We start from the raw sequence: 6,988 nt of genomic DNA, 5'->3' as shown, positions 1-6,988 counted from the left end.
TTGAACCAGCAGTAAAAAAAGAAGAATAAAGTTGACAGCAGATTTTCCTGCAAGTCATGCAAGTCAGAGTCTCCAGCTCCACACCCTCAGATCTGCTGTTAAAGAGCATGAACGCCCAGGAGACCTTTTGCACAATAATGCTGCAACCATGCATTACATCATGTACGCCATTCACCAGTGTGTGCTCACATATGTGTGTGTGTGTGTGTGTGTGTGTGTCTGTGTCTGTGCCATTTAGAATCAGACAGGGTGGATGACTCATATTCACTTATATGCACTGATTTCTTTTTTTTTTTTTTTTTTTGCTGATTTTTCTTATTCAGACATGTTGGCACTGAGTTAGGAGGTGTTTGCTGTTTGGCTCAAGGACACTTTAGCAGCTCCTGGACACACAGTCTGCTGCAGTGTTGTGTTATCAGCCAAATAACTGTACTGGGCAGCAGAAGGAGGAAGAAGAAGAAAAAAATCATCACTAATGTCAGCTCTAAATAACAGGAGCCACTCCCTCTGTCAGCCCTGCATGGTGGGTCCTCCATCTACTCTGTTACATCACAGTGCTTTCTGGGAAATGGAGTCAGGGCAAGTTGTCTGGTATACACTGACTGGAAGCAAACTCAATCGAGTGCAGAGGTTTTAATTGAAACACTTTATGATGGAAATGGCGCAGTTTTTTTGCGCAATATTGCATGACAGACATAACAATTGGAGAGGAAGCAAGATAGAAATAAAGCAGATTGAGAAAGAGACAGACAAAAGGAAAATGAGCATGCAAAATGCAGAAAATTACCCTCTTATTATCCAGATTCTGTAGAGCTTCTTTCCCAGTGCTCTCCCTTATCTCCACCCTCTTCGGCTGGGAGATGTCGGTCTGCCGGTCAATGACTCGTTCATCACTCTTCCCTCTGCACGCCGAGAGTGCATCAAAGTCCAGGGTCTTGCTGTCCGAGGAGCCTTCAACTGGACAGAACATGCCACAGAATTTCTGCCGGGGCCTGGCAGGGCTGTCAGAGCCCATGCTCTTGAAGAAGGCTGGTACTTCCCCGGCGGTCGACATGCCTTTGAGGCGGGGGGTTGTGAGGTTTCAGGCGGTGTAGCTGCACAGATGCTCAGAGTCTCCGCTGCTTGGATTCTTGTTTTTCTTCTTTTTTTTCAGCTCCTCACGCCTGGACAGCCACCGCCTTTACCAGTCTTCAAGCGCAGGTGGTCGCACTGTGACAAAAGCGGAGGGAAAAAAAATTGTGTAAGGCTAATGCTGCATGAAAACACTCCCACTGTAGAAATGAGCAAAAATGCACCATAAACCTATGCAGCCTATTGTCTGACACTGAAGGCAGATATAAGACAATCTGCAGCTGTTCCCCCTCTAACAGATCAGCCAACTGTTTTGAATTGCTTACTCATGAGTCTAAAATGAGCTTCTAGCCTGCTGCCAATCTCCTTGTGCGATTTCACCAGTTATAAGTCAGCATATGAGAGAGAGACCTACAGTCTAGCCGATAAAATAAAGATCCAATAGGCAGCAGGAGCAGGAGGAGGATATTTCCCGATGAAGGATTACCTGTAGCCTGTGTGAACCCGTCCAGAGACTGGTGGTGCCAGGAGCGCATCAGATCTGACTGTCCGGAAGTGATCTGTTCTTTCTTGTCCAAAGTAAAGACTTGTTCTTACAGAGCTCTAATCCATCAGAGTACGCTGATCTGCCTGCCAGTGAAGCTGTTGGATCGAATAAATAAAGCATGGGGTGTAATTACATATACATGTAGTGGATACAGAGAGTCTCTGCAGGGCGTTTCTCACAGAAGTTTGAGGTCAAGAGGCGATCAGTACCATGGACAGTTCCTCCAAGTCACACCCAGTCCGACAATGAAGGGCGCTGTCCCTTCAGCACCACACCCTGAGCTCCTCCACACACATACAGTACACATCACTACCAATGTTTTACACTTACTTTAGTTTTGCTTAAAAGTTTCAGCTGCATTACGTCACTTGACACAAAAGATTATATAGGACATAAAGTCACATGGTTCCGTTTTTCAGGAGTCCACCAAACCAGCTGTTATAAATGTTCATAAGCTATGAATACACTGACCTCTGCAGCTCTTTTCCAGAGGTCAAGGAAATGGTCAAAAAGACACAGTGAGCTGTTAAAGGAGGATATAAACCTGTGAGAGAGAATCTTTACAATCTAGCAACCCAAAAGTAGCTCTTATTAAAAGTGTATAACTAATCTGTAAAGCATGAGTCAGTCATTTATTAAACATTAAAAAAACAAATCATAAAGCCATCGTAAAGGGATGCCTTGTTAGAAAGAAGAATTATTTTATTTTAAAAACCTGGCTGCTGTATTTAACTCAACCTGCACACAGTAAGCTGACATGTGTACAATGCTACATTAGAAACTCAAATGTCTCCGTAAGCATGTAGCACACAGAGGGCAGAGCAAGAAAATGCTGAATCATGAAGAAATTATACACAAGAGTATCTAGCACTAATGACTAATTAGAGTATAATGGACGGAGAGCTGTCTGTAAAATGGCAGTTATTACTAAATATGTCCAAAGCAGCAGCTACTATGATAGCTTAGAGTAATATTACAACAATAGCAACCTCTTGTGTGTGCATGGATTGGTGAGGTTTACTGAAGTCAGGTTATCTTTGTTTTAGGACTAAAAAACAGAATATCTGAGTTGGATAATGGTGGTAGGGAGTTTTTAAAGACAAGTGCATTCATCAGGCAGGATTCTGTGAGTTGCATTATGGGAAATGTAGGATGCAGTGTTTTTGAAGAGACTAGAAGTCATAACATCTTAGCTTCTTTTCTTCTTATTTCTTTTGTCCCTTACTTTATGGAAATGCAATAAAAATCTGTGGTCTAATCCTTTAATCAACCACCCACTTCATTATATTTGTAGGCACCAGGTCAAATATTATGTAAGGAAACCTCTGTTCCAAGACCTTTACTGTAGTAGAGATACAGTACTAATCCACTGGGGTCGTGACATCACTGCCCATCACTTCATTATTAGGATTTTATATTAGGATTTCCTGAAAGCACCACCACTGAGGACGACTAGAATCTCTCACTATCCAGTACAACCTCACTACATGTTCTGTTATCCTGGTATCGATTGTTACTCCTGCAAAATCCTGCACCGCAAACTTCTGCTTAGGACAGTGCTTTCAGGCTCTGCAAACTTGACACTTTTTAGCCTCGGATTGACTTTTCCCACAAGGTTATAATTCATCTGATGCATTTTACTGTCCTTGGTTGTATAGTAGATATAGAGTAATGTACTGCCTGTCACTTACTGCTTCTACTGTATACATTCCTAACTCATCTAAATGCTGAGTGTGTATTAAAGAGTGATATACTATAAATGTTTGCCTGCTACTGTATGTCTTCATCCTTTTACCAGTGTCCATAATGTGACCTTTTACCATCTGAAAAACACATGAACCTCAGATTAAGACTGGTTTTTAATGTTTATTGTAAGAAGTGCTGCAATGTTTATTGCAATTGATTAGTTGACTGACAGAAAATTAAGGAGTTATTATTTTGATAATAAATGAATCAAACATGTCAGATATTCTTTGGTTCCTGACTGATAAATGAGAAGATTTGCTGTTTTTCTTCAACATATATACTTTTCAACTGGAATGATTGTTGGCTGCTATTCACATAAAACAAGCAGATGGAAGACAACATCATCACCTCAACACCATCTGAAATGTTATTTGACAATGCTAGGAGAACTTTTTTTTCAAAATTCAGGTATATAATATATTTTTAACAATATTTCAGCTCTACAGATTGCTGTAATTGCACCAAACTTAATAAATCTATACGTGGAGCACATCATTGATGTTCTTATCAAATTTTGTGACATTTTAATGACGTACCCCCCCCCCTAAAAACAAACACAAAGATTTGTTACAGTGCCACCAAGATGGATGTGCACCAAACTTGGCATGTGATTACTTCTAGTGTTTATTTACCTAATATGAATTAATCAACAATATGTTTCACTATTGTTTTCATATTTCATCAACCAAATGATCATTAATGAACATAATCTGCAAATGATGATTTAAATAATTGTTTGTTGCAACACTAATTTTAGATTAAAGCTAATCTGTTCATCTTGTCATGTAATCAGTTCTTGGTCTGAATCCCACAAGGTAAAAGGAAAGATTATTGATTACTGATTTACTGATATAGTCTGATCGAGAGACACAAGCTGGCTACAGAAAATCAGTATTGTCACAGTTACAGCTGTCATGTTAGTGTGGGTGTGGTTTGTCAACACAAGTGTTTAAGGTTCTTAAAACATGCATTAAAGGTGCATCTTATTTTAGTTACTTTAGCTTTTAGTTGCACAGTTCTATAAATCAGTCCTAAAGGCATACTGTACTTAAGACTTTTAATTCTTACTGTCTCTGTAACACCACTATAGTATTATTCTTTTTCAATGCCCTTGAAGTCAATATAAGCTCATTATAAATACCTCATAGCTGGAACAGAGAATATCAGAATAAACATGCATCATGAGTCTGGTGTGAAAATGATACGTGACAGTTACTGGAGTCTAATCATTTATTTTGATATAAGTACAACAAATAATGTTCTAATACGCTCTAATTTAGTTTCCCCCCCATGTAATCTTATTTTAACCAAATAAACATTGCTGAAATTAAAATATCACAAAAAAGGGGAATGAATATCATTATACAAATCACACAGGAGCATGAATCAGGTGTGATTATGTTATCAGGATGTTAAAAACCAGACATTATTTAAAATATCCCTACTTAGCATTAATAGACAGAATATAAACATGGGATAAATTATGTATAATGCACTATAATGTAGTTAATAGCAGATATAAGTGTTAATTCATGTATTTATTTATTTAACAACTATAACTTCTTGTGTGGACACCCATAGGTGGAGGCAAGTGTATGAACAGATAATGAATGATAATATGCTGTAATAATATGAAATATGGCTTCAAAGGAGACGTTATAATAAAACATTTCAGTTAGAAGTTATAATAAATAAAAACATAATATCCAAACTATTTCGATTTCCTTCATAAACTTATCATGCTGCTCAAAGTGCAGTTAAGCAAAGTAGCCACATCTATTATTGTTTGTACTGGACGATGTTTAGTTGAGCATTATAGAGAATAGATGTTAGGGAGGTATAAATAAATCAGTGCTGCATGGTGATCAATAACAACAGGCAGTAACAGCTTAGTCTAACACACATTGTTAATTCCTGACTCACATTGTAACGGACAAAACCTTTCCTGCACAAGTGGCCATGGAAAACATTTCAGCATTGAGTCCATGTCGGTCCAGTTTCCATAACAACGTGGTGGGCAGCAAATGGCTTTGCTGCTACTATTTCCTCTCCCAGAGGGTTCCGAGGACCACTGTGTGTGCGCGTGTGTGTGCATGTGGGTGGGCGGTCATCAGACTCTGCAGGGGAGGACGGCAAAGACTGATATCTTAATGTCAAGTGGTGGGATTCTAAAAAAAGTGAAAATGTCGGGAGGTGCAGCCACACCCAAAGGCCAAGACAGTGCATCGACACATCCCCCCCTTCTTGAAGTGTCGTTCCATGAAACAAAACAAAGGCCCCCCTTGGATCCCCCCGCTGATAGCAGAGACTGTGTGTGTGTGTGTGTGTGGGGGGGGGGGGGTTAGATAATTAGAGGGGAAAGTTGGCGGCGTGCCTGATAAACAGTTGGAAGAGGCAGGAGGGGCGAGTCTGGTCTCTGGACAGGAAGGGCACGGTCCTGGCATCCAGGAACAGATGTAGGACAAGTAGTGAGATCAGCAGTATGAGTGGGTTCTATAATCGGCTGGCCCTCATGAACACATACTGCTTGTTAGATTAGCTCTTGCCACTTAAGCTAATACAGCGGGTTGTCAATCTGAAAGAACCCAATTTTGTAATGGATTGTGTCACTAAACTGTTGCTCAGGCTATTATTTTACCCGTTGACCAATTTTGTATACTTGTGTCTGCTTTTTATGCTGTCATCTTGGTCAAGTCTCCTTCATACAAAGTGGTTTCCTACCTAAGTGAGACATAACAGGTTACATTTAAACAGAAAATGATGAAAATTAGCACAAAAGGCTCAAAGGGGCTGGAGGGTTTTTGAGGGGCCCTGGTTGTCTGAGGCCCTGGGGCAGCTAATCCAGACTCATTATTGTTGTTGTTTTTCCTGCTTCAGCACACAGCTCTGTATGTCACATGACCTGTGCTCTCCTATACAAAAGGAACAAATGGACAGGCATGCAAATATTAAAGGAGATATATTGTCAGTTGTTTAACTGGGACTCTACTGGAATATCTTTGCATGATTTACAGTTTAAAAAGGTCACATTTATCTTATAGTAACCCTTTAAGCAGCTCTTCAGTTCAGCCTCTGTCTGAAACAGGCTGTTTTAGCACATCCTTTTTTTTAAGACCCATCTGATGAGCCCACTGTTCTGGTTGAAGGTAGAAAAAAAAGATTGCAAATGAATGATAGCATATATATAACAAAAAACAAAAACAGAAGCCTTTGTGTTGGTCAGTAATTCAGAATTTCTCAACTTTTAAATAGATTTAAATTCAACTTTGTTGAGACATTAATGATCCCAAGAGGATAAATCCCACTTTAGTGATCCACTGACCTTTCCTTTAGCACTACCACTTGTTTGACATTTAGGTTTTATAGTGAAATATAGATTCGGTGCAGACCTTTACCTCTCCTTAGTGATACTTCCACTTTTATGCAATGCTTTTTGACCAAATACATGTAAAGTTAATGACATTCCCACCAGACTGAGCTTTACTTTTACTTTTACTACCAGTCAGCAAATGTTAGCATGCTAACACGATCAACTAAGATGATGAATATGCTAAAACATTACATGCTACCCATCTAAAGATTAGCATGTTTGCATTGTCATCGTGAACATGTGAGCATGTTAGC

Source organism: Scomber japonicus, chromosome 19 (assembly GCF_027409825.1).
Source record: "Scomber japonicus isolate fScoJap1 chromosome 19, fScoJap1.pri, whole genome shotgun sequence".
Taxonomy (NCBI): domain Eukaryota; kingdom Metazoa; phylum Chordata; class Actinopteri; order Scombriformes; family Scombridae; genus Scomber; species Scomber japonicus.
The sequence above is the reverse complement of the archived record's forward strand: the minus strand, read 5'-3'. Positions refer to the sequence as shown.